Raw genomic sequence first — 16,116 nt, 5'->3', positions numbered from 1 at the left:
CCAAAGTATCATACGAACTGGGAAGAGAGGTAAGAAGAATAAGGGCCTTATCTTCTTCCTCAATATTAACCTCAACTTTTGCAAGTTGATCCACCAGACCATTAAACACGTTCATGTGTTCAATGATATTCCCGCCATCCTCCATCTTCAACCGATAAAGATCACGCTTCAAGTTTAGCTTTGTGGTCATATTCTTCCCGAGATATAACTTCTCGAGGGCCACCCACAACCCTGTCGCGGTTGTCTCGCCACTGACATTATTAATGATCTTATCACTGATGGAAAGGCGAATGGTACTGACACATCTTTCCTCGATGTCATTCCAATCGTCATCCGTCATCTTTTCTGGCTTGCCGTCCTTTTTACCCTTTAATGGCTTTGCCAAGCCCTGCTGAACCAGGACATCCTTCACCCTTGCTTGCCACAAGGTGAAATTCCCGTTTCTATCAAATGGCTCCACCTTAAACTGCCTACCGCTATTTCCCGCCATCTCAAACCAAAAAACTATCCGATAAACCTGGATACGCTCTGATACCACTTGTTATGACAATTTGCCTAGCGCACCCACACCAGCGGAAGCGGGGATATAATTTGTTCGAGACAAATTTGCGAGAAATAATAGAAAGCAAATAAAGTAAATGATAACACGATGATTTAACGTGGTTCGGCAAAACCCTGCCTACCTCCACCCCAAGAGTCTCCTTTATTCTTATAATATAAAAGAACCCGGTACAAGAAAAAGTACACTATGTGTTAAACCCAAACCCAAGCCCCTTAGATTTTAGGATAAAATCTAAGTTTCTAGTACACTCTTTTACACTCTTTATAAGAATAAAACTCTCGACCTCACAAAGAAACACACTCCTTTTAATGTTATCGATCAACTATGTTTACTTCTTTTGTGATACTTATTTTGTGAATGTTCTTTTCTTCTCTGCAAGATCACCTATTTATACATGAATATATTCATGCATACAAGTTGCCAACAACTCTTGATCACACCAACCCCATGTGAAAACACAAACATTGCCAACTTTGAATTGTGATGATACAAAATCAAATTTCTCTTGGACAATTTCTAACAACCACATGTTTATCACATTTAAATGTTAGTCAAATATGGACTACTGTCCAACCGTAACTTTCATGTTTGCTTCAAAGACACCCAAAGCCAAGATAGTCATTCAAACTAACCTCCTTACTAACTCCGGAATCTTTATACTTAACCAAAGACATCGTACTGAAAGTTTTCCTAAAGTCCTCATAACATGAGCAATGTTTCTTCCGAGCCGACTCTGAAACATGTGAACCACTACTAACGGGTACCTCATCATTAGAAACGAGAACATGCCCCGAGCCAACACTTACAGAGGGCCATACTAAAACAAATCAGCTAAATCAGAAGAGACAGTAGCGTTCATATCTTCGGTAACACCTCCTTCTTCCAAGACAGCTTTGATCTGCCTATAGTGCTGTGAATACACATAAGAACCGAGCACCTTTACATTCTTTTAATACTCAAAACTACCATCAACGCACGTAACAGAGGCTTCCTTAAAATTTTGTAACGGCGAGGAACCCATAAGAAGTGATCGATTCAATTGAGGAGCGAACTTCGCAGACATCTCATCCCCCAACTATCGATCATGTGTGAACATGCCTGGCACTTCTTCCACTCACACTTGAAATTTATTTTGATCCAAAATGTCCTTAATCATGTTATTGAAGCCCCAAATGATCCGAGTATAGAACTTCTCAATAAACAAAACTCCCTCATATAAACAATAAAATACAAAAAAATACCACAATAGTAATTGTGACAACTAGAATCAAACTCAATTTTATTTCCGTACACTACCAATTTTAAGTAATACACCACCAAACATGTATTATAGTATTATACAGTACAACATCAAAATGCATGTTAAGTGGCGTACAACAATACAACTAAAAATTGATGTGTACAGATCACTCCTCTTTATTTTATTCTATTTTCTTAATAAAAAAATTACTTTAATAAATATAAACTAGTGAAAAGATCCGTGAAATCACGGGTTTGTTTAAACAACCATTGATAAATAAATATTATAAGATAATATAATGAGTTAGACAAATATGCACCTATACTAAGATTATTGAATAATATGTTCGAAACTATACGATGCTTGGAACTATACAATATCATGTATTTCAGAGATTCCATTAATAATAGTTTAGAAAACAGAAGCATATACAATCAGATTAAATCATTAAATATATACCTCTTGTACAGAGTAACTTCTTTATCAACTTTCTTCCATACATTAGAACATCCAAGGCTGTAAAACAAACATGGACACATATGGCAAACAAAAAGTCGAAGGTTACTCTAATTTTTTTCTTAAAACACAATTATTTAGGTCCAATGTAAAGGCTTTAGAGCATATTAAACTTTCTTAAAGGATATGTGATGCATTCGTGCGATATACATATTTTACCCTCTAAATTTATACTTGATTTAAACACTACAATCAAGCACACACAACTAACGAGCACTTAGAACCCGATTATTATAGCACTTTGATGTAAGTATTCTTATCAAGTTCATCCCAAGAGACACAGTGTAAGTTGGATATTTGAAACTATCAATTGTCCTAGGGTTTGTTTAATTTTGGGGGGGGGGGGGGGGTCGATTGATATCAATTAACAACTAAAACTTGCACAATTAAAAAAACCTAAATTTATCAATTAAACTAATAACAAGAAACAAGTAGTGAAGTATTAAGACTTAAAACAAATTAACGAAGACATGTTCACTTATCTAATCCTCTCTATGCTTGGCTTGCCCCGTTTTGCCTATATTGCTATCTCATTAGTTGTCGAACTATTAAATGTTTAGCATCACTACTAAACCTCAAATCAAATGATACTCCACGAATTCACATAAGCTTTATATCTTAAGATCGAGTTAAGCATAATTTGGCCATTGAGATTGAGCTTAGGTTAAAATCACTTAAAACCTAAAACTATCGAAATCACTTAAGATAATCGACATTACTATGCTGACTAGAGGCCAATTGAAAACCAACCTAGATCAAGAACACAATCACTTGCAATTCCTAAACTAGTTGTCTAGATCACCTAAGGTGTTGAAGCACATATTGATTCACTTCTCAAATCACTAAGAGAGCTACACAACATATGTAATCAAAGTCACGCCTAAAACAAACTCATAGTAATGGATATTTTAGCTAACTCAACAACACATGATCATGTAATTCATTCAACTAACAATAATCAATTGATTTGGGGCAAACACTAGCATTAGAGATTCATAGATAAGCAAACACAAGAGATTTAGCTAATCATAGCTAAAATTAAATTAATAATAAGCATAGAAATGTAAATCATCATCATCTTCAAGTTATTACAAGTAATCAATGCTAAATATGAAAAGTAAAGTGAAGATTACAACCCAAAATGTAAAGAAGATGAAGAACTAAGCTAAACAATGATGAATCTTGAGCTAGCTTCCCTGAATCCACCCTTAAACACCAATGGATGATAAAATTAGGGTTTAGTATGTGAAATTCGGACCTTAAGCAGCTGCTCCCAAATATACATATGAAAAATGACCTAATCTCGTTCATTTTATAGTACTGAAAATCTGGGCTGAAACAGCGTCAGGAGCGCCGCTTTTACTTCAGGAGCGGCGCTTTTGGCTTGAATATGGGCGACACTTTTGTTGAGGAGCGACACTTTTGGCTGATCAGGAGCGACGCTTTTGACATTTAGAACGGCGCTTTTGCTCACTGGAGAAAAATGGAGACAAATCGTGCATAATAGCGCCGCTTTTCCTTATGGAACGGCGCTTTTGGGCCTTCAAGAGTGGCGCTCCTATACAGGAGCGGCGCTTTTAGAGCTGTTTCCTGCACTTGTCATTTTCTTAGCCAATTTTTCCCATGATTTGGTCAATTTTACACGAAATCAACTCCTTAGCCCTTAATTTACCAATTAGCTCAATAACACTAAATAGGCTTCGAGATAGTCAAAACCGAGCAAAGTGAGGTAGATATCGTGAAATAAAATATATATAAATGGAGCAATATCAAACCCCTTACATTTGAACCTTTGCTTGTCCTCAAGCAAATAATCGACAAAACAAGCTTTGGAGATAGAGAACAAATAAGTGAACATTGCCAAAGTGCAAGAAGGTTAAGCTCAAAATGATACCTTTCATGAATATGCACAAGGCGGTAATAGCGTTCTCCAAAAACTTGCACTTGTTAGGACCAAGCACAATTATCCTCTTCTTTCTACTAACACTAGCTTAACTCAAGCTCCAAAAAGTATCTTCAAATCTTCGATCCTCAAACGCTAACATAAACATAATTCAAGCCTAAGTCTACCCGAACCAATCATGCCCCCGGTCAAAGTCAACTTCATCTACGAGAAGGTCATCAAACACCAATCAAAATAGTATCAAATCATTACAAACTCGAAATTGACCACATTGACCTTGACCAAATATGTAGGATTCACGGGATAGCCATAAACTCATCAAACAAATCGATCATATCAAATATAAGTCTACTCAAACAAACTCAAAGTGTACCCAAAGTATGTAAAATGCACCCCGAAATGAATAAGGGCCATGAAAATTGCACACATCAACACTAATCATGAAATGCATCGTGTAAATAATACGCTTCCAAAAAGAATGCTCACCTCATCAACCCGCAATGGCTATCCCTCTTCCACCTCCATGCCCCCAAAACACCTATTTTTCGTCAATTCCAATTAATAATCATCAATTTCAAGTATAGGGTTAAGGTGGGTGTGCCAAATGTAAGGGACTGGATACCCCACCTTTATTTGGTTACCCGGGCACGGGTAACCCGAACTCATCAAGCTTTCTATCACAACTCTATGGTTTCTCTCATAGTAGGGCGAAAGCATTGACGGAGGTTCGTGGAATTAGGGCCCCACGTGGCTAAATAAGAGAGTCCGCCAATTCTAAATTTTTTAAGCACTGGGAAGACTTTAACTTCCTTTCAAATAATCGAGCTTGACTTGGGAGACTTTACTCCCAAGCTTGGTACACACATAACTTGGAAGACTTTACTTCCAAGTTTGGAAGACTTTACTTCCAACATGAGATGATGCTTATCTACTTCCCACATAACAAGCTTTTATGCTTATTTTTAGAAAAAGGTAGGAAATAGTTACTACCTTTTCATTAATTGCAAGCGCAAGGGTGCCATAGCTTTTGGCTATGGGTTATGTTGTCTAGCAACACTAGCACGAAGCCATTGCTCCTAAAAAGGATAGCACTTTGTGAAGCTCAAGGCTTCTCTTCCCACGGTATGATACATCGGTTGAAACATCATGAAATGATGAGACAACCAATGTCAATATGAAATGGTGTGGATTAGGAAGTCTCCCACACCAAGTAGAACGAAATTTGGGAGACTTGACTCCCTACAATGGATGGACTTTATTCATCCGGAAGTGTTAAAGCATAAAGCTTTAAACACTTGGTTTTGGTGCACATGCATGAAAGACTAACTTTCAAGCATAAATTTGATTTTTCTCAAAATTTTATCATTTTTGCGCAAAATCATAAGAAAAGTGAAAGACTTTACTTTCACTTGGTGAATCACAAGAATGAAGCAAAAGGAAGACTTTACTTCCTTAGGATTTGAAAATCAAGTAAAAGACTTTACTTTTTCCAAAAAGTTTGAAAATTTTTACAAGTTTCAACCATTTTCGTGTTTATGATATGAATTAGTGTAATGGTTAAAAACTTGTTCCAAAAATTGGTCGACAATGCAAGTTTTAATCTTTAGAGAGTATATGTGACTAGTTTACCCGAAAAAGTTTAAAAATGGCCCGAAATTTTAACTCTCCCCCCTACATTTAGCGTATGCAATGCCCTCATTGCATTAAAGCGATAGAATAAGTGAAAATGAGGGACATTTTGAAAATAGAGAAGATGAGAGGGAAGAAAGTAAAAACCGACGAAGATCAAATGATCTTTGTTGTTACCATTCGAGAAACTTAATCACCAAAGGAATGCAAGTCGATGAGCTTGACGCCTGAACTTAATACCAGGCTTGGATCAATCATCAATAAGGTGTATCCTGCCACTAAGAACCACAACAAGCAAGAACATACAAACAACCACAAGAATACCTAGCACACGCCCAAGTAAAATTATTACAATCATAAAGATGTTCATGTGTGAGAGTAGCAATATGAGTCTACTACCCCACACCGAATCGACCAGTAGAAGTTTCACACACACAAGCATCAAATTTAGTTAAGTTACATGCCAATTCAAAAGATAGATTGTTCACAAACCATGATGAAAATTTATTACCAAATTCCCTTGAGTATCGGCTTGACATGTACACGCCCCTCCGAATGCACTCTTGATAGCCCAACCGCTCCATGGGTACCTCCTCTGATTCATTGAGATTCACCTTTAGGAACTTTGCGATGTGGGTCACGTAATGACCACCAACACTTGGGAATCCCAATTTCTCACCACTTGCATCGAATAGATAACTTGCGATAAGGTTGGGAATGTGAATGTGCTTCTTCTTATGGATAGAATGAATCAATCAAATATCAAACATTGTCATATTATCAACGTCCACCGTTCGGTGAAAGACCGAGTGAGCGACAAACCTTTGGATGCACCTAAGTATCGGGCTTTTGAGCGCACTTGGGAGTAGATTATCGGGAGTTGGCTTGACATGAATAATTTCGCTCCATGCTTGCTTGGGATCAAACTCATTCGGGTTGTAGGTCTCACATTTTGCCAAGTACGCAAAGGTTGAATCTGGATCAGAATCTGTGTATAGACCTAGGCATGCTATGAATTGGGCCATGCTCATTTGCCATTCTTCACCCCCTAGCCTGAACCTGAGGTAGTTGCGGATCCATGGAGAGGCGACCTTGAAATCAACCCTAAGAGTTGCTAAGAACTCATGGGTTAGCAATGGATAAACACTCTCTTTCATGTAAAGGAGCATCTCCCATGGGCGCATAACCTTATTATCCTGCTCAACTGTGAATGTTTCCCGAATTTGATGACCTAACCCCGTTAATTCGATCTCAGTCCAATAGATATACCTTGCTGGGCATACTGGCATGTGAATTCTACTAATCACTTGGTCTTGAGTTGTTTCATCCATTAAGATCACTTGCAACCACTCATGAACATTGGTTGATGTAAAACTAACCTCTCCTTTAGAAGTAGTTCCCTGCAATAGATTCAACAAACAATACGCGCCAAAAACGTTTCCATAACATTAGCAACCATCAAATATATCGCATATAAACAATGGTGGTGGAATGTGCCCCCTACATTTATGCTCAAGATAAGGCTTCAAAACATTCAATCATGTGTAACATGGTCTAATTGCAAAAAGTTAACTCCTAGTCAAAATCAAAAGTCAAAACAAGCTTAAAACTAGGAGCATGCATTCTAGTATAGCAATTAGCCAAATCAACAAGCATAATAACTAACAAATAATGTTCAATTTTAATCACAACCCAATTGGTCAAACTTAGTCAAAAGTCAAAGAATCAAGAATCCTGAATTCAAGTTAATCTCATACAAGCATGAAAGTTGATTCTTTTTTATCTAGACATAACATAGAAGCATAAAATGACCAATTGCATCATTACATTCTCAATTAAACAAAAGCGCCGCTTTTCATAAGAAAAGCGCCGTTCTTGGCTACTGTCCATTTTTGGTCCAAAATCACAGGTTAAAGCGTCACTATTGAAGCAGAAGCGTCGCTCTTGGAAGACCAAAAGCGCCGCTCCTTGGACAAAAGCGTCACTTTTGTACCTGAAGCAGTTTTGCAGTTTCAAAATTCATTTCAACTCATTCAAAAGCTATTTTTGACGTTTTTCGAATTTACCCAAATGCATGAAATGCAACTATATGCAAATGCAAACTATAAAAAACATAATATCATATAAGTCTAAATGAAATTCAATCCTAAATGCACAATTATACACAAACGTGATTGTTTGATCACGGGTCTATCACTTGACCCGTTTTAGCGCAAAGGTGTCATTTTGGGTAGAGCTTGATGTCATCAAGCTCAATAGCATTGATGTCATCCCTATAAACCTTCAATCTATGACCATTAACCTTGAAAGTGTTCCCATTCCCATATAACTCCACATAATCTGTAGGATAAGCTTTCTTAACAATGTATGGACCCGTCCATCTGATGGAATTCAACATTTCAACAAGTTCATAATGTTTATCAAATCACAAAACCAATTTTATGAGCATTAAGACAAGCGGAAGCATTATTTCATTTATAATCAAGTGTATATGTTAAACCCTTTTAAATGAATTCCATTATGTGTTATCAAGCCTTGAACATATACTTACAAACTAAAAGAGGGAACAATAATTTACCTCCTCAATATAGATTGAGGGCTGAAAATGGACAGCAATAGATGATGAAGATGATGTTGAAATCAAGCTTCTAACTTGAAGCCTCAAGTTTGTTATACCCACAAGCTTATGCACAAACACCCTCTAGTTTGGTTAGGATTTGATTGCACTTGAATATCACTTGCAAAACAAACTTGATTACCCTTTTTCTTCTCTAAAACATCACGGCAACAACAGCCTTTTTTGAGCAGAAAATGAATCAATTTTTTTCACTTAGAATGTTGTGTTGTGCACTAGTATTAAGTCCCACAATCCTTGGTCTTTTGCCCATGCTTGTGTGAACTTGTGCATCTCAAAAGTAGCAATATTCTAGCATGGATTGTTCCCTTGGTTTGACCCCAAAAACTGCACTTTGAGTGGGTTTATATAAAATTGGGACAATTTTATAAACTTGCAATTTATATAAACCTTGTTACAAAATACACCATGCATTTGTTACTTACATATTTTATAAACAAATTTATAAAATACAACACAACATAATTATTTAAGCCTATAAATAATTAAATATAAATTATCCAAATAATTTATTTCAAGTGATAATATTTTAGAAAACCGATTTTCTAAAGTTCAAGTGTCGCGTATTTATTTAACGATCCAACCGTTAAGATTAAATACTTGTAAAGTGTTGGTAAGCTTGTTATTGGGTATGACCCGACTTGGATCATAACACATTAGCCACATTAATTTAATATGTCTCTCGGGCATACGAAATACCTTCAATCTCCCACTTGCACGAGAAACATAAGAAATTAATGCAAGTGACGGATACCACCTAACGACCGTCCATCACCCCCAATATGTTATGACTTTGTGCCATTCAATAACATCATCCCTTTCGAGTTCCCATCTCGAATACGAATAGGTGAATCTTTCATTATTTCCTTTTGTCCTAGATGTCATGTTATATCCAAGAGATACAGAGTGATCACTCTCTTCTAGATTTAACTTTATCAGGCCTTAGACATCTGACTCTCAACGAATAAGAGGGACAAATTCCATCTTGACTACATACGTCCTAAATATATACCTTGCATTGTACCTGAGCTCTTCCTTATGAACTACCATATTTCAGAATAGCGAAGGAAAGAATCAAGGCACAGTACTTGGTAAATATCCGAACCCAATATGTATCTCAGGTCGGAGGATACAATGATATTCGCCTTTACTCAAGATTACATGTGATCAACCACAAAGGCTCTATTTAGTAAGTCTTGAGAGCGGGTCTTCCAATATTTGTGTCCCACAAATATCTATGAACCTTGGTTGCAACCTTGCCCCCACATTCATACTGTGAATGTATACCAATCAAAGTTCATAATAGTCTAAACCTCACACTTGTTCCCACGAATGTGATCGACTACGGAATTTTAGAATAATTACTTATTCATGGATAAAATATGCAAAATAGGAACATGACTCAAGATAAATTAATACCATAATTATATTAATGAGTTTGAACAATTTCGTTCCGTTACAATACTTAAAACAGATCATGACCAATCACTAGAATATCAAAGCCCTAATGCACAAACATGTCCTGTATGTTTTGATCCATGTAAGAGCTTTGTGAGAGGATCCGCTATATTAAGATCTGTGTGAACCTTGTGAATACATATCTTTCCCTTTTCAACTTCATCCCTTATGTAGTTGAATCTTCGCTCAATGTGATGGGTCTTTTGGTGAGCACGAGGTTCTTTGATTTGAGCAATCGCACCCTCGTTGTCACAAAAGATCTCAAGAGGGTCCTGAATGGAAGGGACTACTCCTAAGTCGTCGATGAATTTCTTCATCCATGCAGCTTCCTGAGCTACCAATGATGCGGCGATGTACTCCGACTCTGTAGTGGATAAAGCAACAACATCCTGTTTTGAACTCTTCCAAGAGACCGCACCTCCATTTAACATGAAGACATAACCGGATTGTGATCGAGAATCATCTCGATTAGTTTGGAAACTCACATCCACGTAACCCTTTACAGCAAGTTCCTCCTCACCAGATCCATATATTAGAAACATATCCTTAGTCCTCCTAAGGTATTTCAATATACTTTTAACCGCAATCCAATGACTGTTTCCTGGGTTATTCTGGTATCTACTTGTCAACCTTAGGGCGCATGACACATCCGGTCTAGTGCATATCATTGCATACATGATTGACCCAATAGCAGATGCATAAGGGACTCTCTTCATTCTCTCTTGTTCATCTTTCGTGGTAGGGCACTGAGATGAACTGAGAGGTGTTCCTCTTTGAATAGGTACCAAACCACTCTTAGAGTTCTCCATCTTGAACCTTTTCAAGACCTTTTCAATGTATGCACTTTGATTCAAACCTATCAGTTTCTTGGATCTATTCCTGTAGATCCCAATCCCCAAAACGTATTGTGCTTCTCCAAGATCCTTAATGGAGAAGCATTTACTTAGCCATGTTTTAACTCCTTGCATTGCCGGAATATCATTTCCAAATAACAATATATCATCCACATATAGTACAAGGAACATGATAGTGCTCCTACAATATATCATCGCCATTTTTATTGAAGCCAAATTTCTGGCTTCCTCATTAAAACGATGATTCCACATTCTAGATGCTTGTTTCAATCCGTAGATTGACTTCTTTAACTTGCATACCTTTTTAGGATATTTCGGATCAACAAAACCTTTAGGCTGAACCATATAGACATCTTCCACAAGATATCCATTTAGGAAAGCGGTCTTGACATCCATTTGCCATATTTCATAATCATAATGAGCAGCAATGGCAAATAATATCCTAATAGACTTTAGCATTGCCACAGGCAAAAAAGTTTCATCATAGTCAACCCCTTGAGTTTGAGTGAAACCTTTTGCTACAAGTCTAGCTTTATATGTATCCAAGTTTCCATGTATGTCGGTCTTCATTTTGAAAAGCCATTTACAATCAACTAGCCTTGAGCCAGTAGGTTGTACAACCAGTTCCCAAACTTGGTTGTCATACATGGATTGCATCTCGGCGTTCATGGCTTCCTGCCATTTATCTTTATCAATCCTTGATAAAGCATCTTGGTAGCTTGTTGGTTCATCCAAATCAACCACATAGCAACCATCCATGAGAAACCCATATCTCTCAGGAGGATTACTAATCCTACCAGATTTGCGAACGTCTTGTGTATTTTGATCATCCATTTGATCACTTTCAACATTTTCATGTTGAGTGCTAGTATCAACCAATTGTGTATCATCCACTTGATCTTGAACCTCTTCAAGATCTACCTTCCTTTCACTATTTCCTTCCAATAGGAACTTGGTCTCAAGGAATTCAGCCTACCGAGCAACAAATACATTCTGCTCGGAAGGATCATAGAAATAATATCCCATATCATCCTTGGGATATCCTATGAAGATACACTTTGTGGATCGAGCATTCAACTTATTAGGGACGTATCGCTTAGGATAAGCTTCACATCCCCATACCTTTAAGTATGATAGAGATGGGGGTTTTCCGAACCACATCTCATGAGGAGTTCGTTCCACTTTCTTGGTTGGGGCCATATTTAAAATACTAGCCGTGGAGCATAGACAATAACCCCAAAATGATAGAGGTAATGAGCTTCTAGCCATCATAGATCGAACCATATCCATTAGGGTTCAGTTCCTCCTTTCGGAAACTCCATTAAGTTGTGGTGTCCCGGGTGGAGTAAGTTGCGAGATAATCCCACAACTTCTAAGATGATCTTGGAAAGCATCGCTTAGGTATTCACCTCCTCTATCGGTACGAAGTACCTTAATTGTCTTATTGAGTTGATTTTATACTTCGTTTTGATATTCCTTGAATGCTTCAAAAGTTTCGTCCTTATGTCTTAACAAGTAGACATATCCGAAATGACTGAAGTCATCAATGAAAGTAACGAAGTATCTTTCACCATTCCTAGTTATGGGCTTAAAGGGTCCACATACATCTGAATGTATTAATCCCAATAAGTCCTTAGCCCTTTCATAGGTCCCTTTGAAAGGTGCTTTAGTCATTTTTCCTTGTAAACAAGATTCACATGCGTCAAACAAGCCCAGCTCACTTGATTTCAAAAGTCCATTCTTTTGAAGTGTATGTATTCGGTTCTTGTTTATGTGACCAAGGCTACAATGCCATAAGTAGGAATCACTCAAATCTATTTTGAGTTTCTTGGTGTTTGTATGGTGTATTGAGCTATCGTATGATGTGTTGTCATGAACCAATTCATAAATACCATTCAAAGGCGAAGCCTTAAAATAGAACACATTATTTAAAGAAACATGGATGTCATCATTAATGAAATTAAGATTAAAACCACATTGTTTCAAACGGGATACAGAAATAATGTTTCGCGATAGATCGGGTGCATACAAAACATTTTTCAAAATAAGTTCCAAACCACTTGGAAGCTTTAGAATAAAGTCTCCTTGAGCTACTACGTGCACCTTAGCTCCATTTCCCATGTAGAGACTTAACCTTCCCGTTTCTTGTTTACTTCTTTTGAACCCCTGAATAAAATTGCAAATGTGAGTTCCACATCCTGTGTCTAATACCCATGTATTAGAAGAAGTAATACTAAGCTCAATGTATACCATATATACATTACTTGAGGTTTGCCCTGCATCCCTCTTCTCTTTCAACTCCTTCAGATAGACCGGGCATTTGCATTTCCAGTGACCCATCTCACCGCAACCAAAGCACGGATCTTCCTTGGGGTTAGCCTTTCCGGCAACCTTTTGCTTTTTGTTGTTGTTGGTTGGGGTAACCACCTTCCCCTTTCCCTTGCCCTTGCCTTGATAGGCGGGTCCTTTCCTCTTAGCCGCCTTCGGCTTAGAAGTGTTATAGTTTTTGGACCCGCCTTCATTTATCGTAAACACGGGTGAAGCCCTTTTACCCATGCTTGCTTCTACTGTCTTAAGCATGGCATGTAATTCGCTAATGCTTTTATCCCAACCATTCATATTGTAATTCATTACAAATGTGTCAAACCTTTTTGACAATGAGTTGAGAATAAGGTCCGTGGCTAATTCATTAGACACGTTGCAATTTAGACGGTTTGCTCGATCAATTAGGCTTTTCATCTTAAGGACATAAGATGAAACGGATTGGGTGTCGTCCATCCGAAATGCATGAAGCGCTCGAACCGTTTCGAAGCGCTCGACACGAGCTTGTTGAAGGAACATCTCCTTCAATTGTGTGATCATGTCATATGCACTATGATGCTCAAAATCCTTTTGGAGTTCAGGTATCATAGTCCCAAGCATAAGGCAAGAGACTTGCACCGAATCGGTGCAATACTTATCCCAATAAGCCATGCCTTCCGTATCATCCTCGTCCGGTTGATCGGGAATGGGGTCTTCCAACACATACGCCCTGTCCTCAAGTTTGAGGACAATTCTTAGATTGCGAAACCAATTCATGAAGTTCGTATGGTTGAGTTTTTCCTTTTCAAGGATTGATCTCAACGATAGGTTGTTAAAGTTTATTGGTGCATTTGGAATGTTGTTGTTATTGGCGGCCATCTACAAAATTTAACAAAGTAGTTTAAGTATTAATTTTAATTTAACAATCAATACCCTTTAAGTCCAATTGATATTTATTAAATTTTAGAATCCAACGGTAAACCAAATTTCGGTTAGGTGACCTTTATCCCGTCATTTGATTTAGCTAGGTAGTCATTATATGACAATTGCAATCCTTTTGCAACTTCTAAGTTATGGGATCATGCAATCCTTTTGCATGGCATATTATCCCATCAACGCCTATTTGTTCATCATGCTTCGGTGACCCTAAGTTCATGATTTCCAAATCAAGTCGTCCTACTTGTGTAAACGTGTAAACTTAACATACAAGTGGTTAGGTGACCTTTATCCCACAAGTGTGCAAAATTTACCTTAATCATATTAGTTTGCTCATAACGGTTAGGTGACCTTTATCCCATCATGAGTTCCCTAATACGCCTAAGTGTCACATAATAGGATGGCGTTAAACTTGTTTACCTTGTTGTTAAAAGGGATTTTAAGTTTTCGTTATTTCTAGTTTGAGAAAACATTTATGCCATACACCAACATGCATTTAGTGTATGGTACTTATGAAAATCCATTTTCATGTCATGTAATAATACCAATTTTATTACTATGATATAAATCATTTTATATGTGCTATCCGTTTCTAGTTCTTAATAACCATTTATTAACGTCTTTTGTATTTCAATTTAACCAATTAAATTGTTGTTTTGTTCATTGCATATAGTTAATAATTTAACCAATTAAATTATAGTTTTGCTTGTTGTTAACTTGTGTGATAACTTGTTGTAGTAACATACACAATCCACAATCATACAAGAAATTAAAACAACCACGCATGCAAAACAAATGTTCACAATCAAGCCTTTTGGTAGACATTTTGTCTAGCCGAAAACAAAATGCCACCGGTCAATGGGTAAAACACAAAGTAAGAGGTTTTAACCTCCTACTTAACCTTGCATCCACATGCTTCTTGTGTTCTTCCTTGTGATCTTCATGCATCATCATCTTGTTACAAAATATATCCTAATACATTTTATCTAGAAAATGAAATTACAACTTAATCTATTTTACATGCCAAATATAAAATAAATTACATAGCCAAATGAATATTATTACAAATTAATTGAATGAATAATTACAACCATATTAAAATTAACAAATCAACCAAACAAACATTCATTCAACCACAAGGTCTTGGCTATGATTGTGAACAACAACATATGAACAAAATATGAACCAAATGGCAAACCAAAACCCACTTTGGTACCCTCAAGAATTCGGCCAAAATAGCCACCCACCCAAAACCAATAATTTTTGCATTCTATTTTCATGCATGTACATAAAATGCAAAGTTATGGTGAGTACAAAAACCATCTCGAAGCATATTTCAAGACTTCGACTCTAGATACCATTGATGGAATTCAACATTTCAACAAGTTCATAATGTTTATCAAATCACAAAACCAATTTTATGAGCATTAAGACAAGCGAAAGCATTATTTCATTTATAATCAAGTGTATATGTTAAACCCTTTTAAATGAATTCCATTATGTGTTATCAAGCCTTGAACATATACTTACAAACTAAAAGAGGGAACAATAATTTACCTCCTCAATATAGATTGAGGGCTGAAAATGGACAGCAATAGATGATGAAGATGATGTTGAAATCAAGCTTCTAACTTGAAGCCTCAAGTTTGTTATACCCATAAGCTTATGCACCAACACCCTCTAGTTTGGTTAGGATTTGATTGCACTTGAATATCACTTGCAAAACAAACTTGATTACCCTTTTTCTTCTCTAAAAAATCACGGCAACAGCAGACTTTTTTGAGCAGAAAATGAATCAGTTTTTTTCACTTAGAATGTTGTGTTGTGCACTAGTATTAAGTCCCACAATCCTTGGTCTTTTGCCCATGCTTGTGTGAACTTGTGCATCTCAAAAGTAGCAATATTCTAGCATGGATTGTTTCCTTGGTTTGACCCCAAAAACTGCACTTTGAGTGGGTTTATATAAAATTGGGACAATTTTATAAACTTGCAATTTATATAAACCTTGTCACAAAATACACCATGCATTTGTTACTTACATATTTTATAAACCAATTTATAAAATACAATACAACATAATTA

This window comes from Rutidosis leptorrhynchoides, chromosome 8, assembly GCF_046630445.1.
Source record: "Rutidosis leptorrhynchoides isolate AG116_Rl617_1_P2 chromosome 8, CSIRO_AGI_Rlap_v1, whole genome shotgun sequence".
NCBI lineage: Eukaryota > Viridiplantae > Streptophyta > Magnoliopsida > Asterales > Asteraceae > Rutidosis > Rutidosis leptorrhynchoides.
Note: the sequence above shows the minus strand (reverse complement) of the source record.